Source organism: Dinoponera quadriceps, unplaced genomic scaffold (assembly GCF_001313825.1).
Source record: "Dinoponera quadriceps isolate SergipeBrazil2010 unplaced genomic scaffold, ASM131382v1 scaffold1242, whole genome shotgun sequence".
Classification (NCBI taxonomy): Eukaryota; Metazoa; Arthropoda; class Insecta; order Hymenoptera; family Formicidae; genus Dinoponera; species Dinoponera quadriceps.
The window spans coordinates 78,345-80,761 of record NW_014555319.1 but is presented as its reverse complement, the minus strand read 5'-3'; the positions used below and the strand labels follow the sequence as shown (position 1 = coordinate 80,761).

At 27.7% G+C, this 2,417-nt stretch overlaps 1 pseudogene; it reads left to right on the top strand.

Annotated features, from left to right (window-relative positions):
• Positions 1-362: 362 nt before the first annotated feature.
• On the top strand, positions 363-863 carry LOC106743811 (annotated as a pseudogene).
• The last annotated feature ends 1,554 nt before the right edge of the window (positions 864-2,417 follow it).

Sequence of the window (2,417 nt, the reverse complement as noted above, 5' to 3'; positions counted from 1 at the left end):
ACAAAAAATAATATAATATTAGTACTTTTAAGTTAACAGAAGCATAATGAAGCTTTGAAAATTTTTAGGAAAGTACTTGAGTCTCAAAAAGATATTTTAGGAGAGGAGCACCGTAGGAATATATAGCATCGACACTTTTTAGAGAAGGGAAGCACAATGAGGGCCTTGAAGTGTTCAAGGGCCAGGAAATTTTCAAGGGATATAATGAAGTTTTAGGGCCAGAACATTCAAAGACTCAGATGATTAGTACTACTATACATTAATTATTAATGTTAGCTAATAATTTATTGCTGTAAAATGTAATAACTTCAAAAGAATAGAACATTTAATTGAAGAAGGTGGAGACGTTAATACTAAGGATAATGGTGATAGAGCACTATTACATTGAGCTATTATATTACGCTATTAATAATGGTAATATTGACATTGTAAACATGTTATTCAAAAAAGGAACTGATGTTACTCAGGTTACTGATAAAGGTAAAACACCGTTACATAATGCTATTTCAAAGGTTATAAAGAAGTCGTCGAAGTTTTGTTACACCATGTAAATCATAATAAATTAAATGACTTTATTAATACTAAAACCATTGCTAGCGATGCTACATCTTTTCACATTGCAACTAAAAATGGTTTTTTGGATTATCAAGTCATTATTGAAATGTGGTACTATTTATAACATTAAAAATAATGAAGATGAAGCACTATTGGATCTTTCTAAGGACCAATATGTTAACAATATATTGAAAATAGTTGAAGATTTACTTGAAGATGCAAAAAATGGTAATGTTGAAATTATCAGCAAACTGAAAATAGTAAAACTTGATGAATTTGTAGTTGTGACAAATGCTCGTAATGATTAAGAATATATGTTATTGCAAGTTGTTGTAGCTAATAAACACAAGAATATTGCGAGTCAATTGTTAGAAATATTAAACAACCAGACCAAAATTTTAAAAAACGCAAACGTCGAATGTAGAGTTAAAAGTTAAAATTTTAAATAATATTGTTAAAATATTTATATGTAACTTAAGTTAATATCATATTTAAATCAATTGCAACATTTGGGTTTCACCAAACTATTGAAATATTTTAAATAAAGGAAAAGATATAGAAAAAAGAAAGCATAAATATTTACTACATGGATTACTTAATATTGTAAATCATGTTGCAGATTTATTATTCCATTCTATTAGACATTATTTTTATTAAGTAAATTTTATGTAAACACTTTAGATAGCTACAGAAATAGCAAATACTGTGACGTTATAGTGCCTTTGCCGTTTCCTGGCATTTCTCCGCGTGTCACAAAATATCAAATTCTATCGTAGACGGAAGCATCATTGCGCGTATAGTGCGTCGTTGCGTGGATTTCCAGAAATACAATCCGATTGATAGATTAAAAATCGTAAAATCAAGAAAAAAAACGGTAAATATAATAATAAACATAATAAAAGCTAAACTTTGGTTATTGCTTGCAGTAAATATTTAATAATATAGAAACCAATTAAATTAAAAAGAATGAACGTTTGATCTTATCGTTTTGATACTCTTCAGCACAATTAACAACGATATAAATACAAAAATTAAAACGTTAAATAATTGTACAAATATAAAAAATATAAAAAATATAAAAATATAAAAATGTGTCGTCGGATTTATATTAATTTGATATTGTAATAGTTGACATTAATCTTCCGATCTTAACGCAAACATTCCGCGCGACGCGATTAATCTGTTGTCTTTAAACTTACTCACGTATCACTGATTGTTGTAGAAAGCTTCCAGAAATGTTTCAAAATCATTTCAAACTTTCACATTTTATGTGCAACATTTATGAAAGAATTCTGCAATACATTATTTAAAATGTTGCAACAGGAATATTTCGGAAACTTTTCACATTAAGATAATTTTCCAAACTTTCAGTTGTGTAATTTCTGAAATGTTTCACATGAAATGATTTTGCAACCATTTTAATTAAGCTGTTTGTGAAATGTTTCACATGCAATAAATTTGAAAACTTTTAGTTGAGTTATCTTAGAAACGTTTCATATAAAATAATTTGATAAACTTTTCAATTGAGCTGGAAACCTCTCGTATGTAATAAACTTAAACATTTTTAGCTGAGTTTTTTTTTTAATCTTTCACATGCAATAAATTTTATGATTTTTCGTTTCTTTTCGCGATTATTGTGGAATATCCTGTAGCATAAAAACACTTTGGTCAATATAAGAAATATATACAAGGAATCTTATAAGTATACATTACATAAGCATGAGTCATAAGAATATCCTCACAGCTGTTGGACCTACTACTTGCCTTCCGAGGTTAACCCGTTTGCTGGTTTACTGAATATACTTTCAACGGCATTCTTCGTCGAGAAATTTTTCATTATTTAAGGATTTTTAATCAATTTT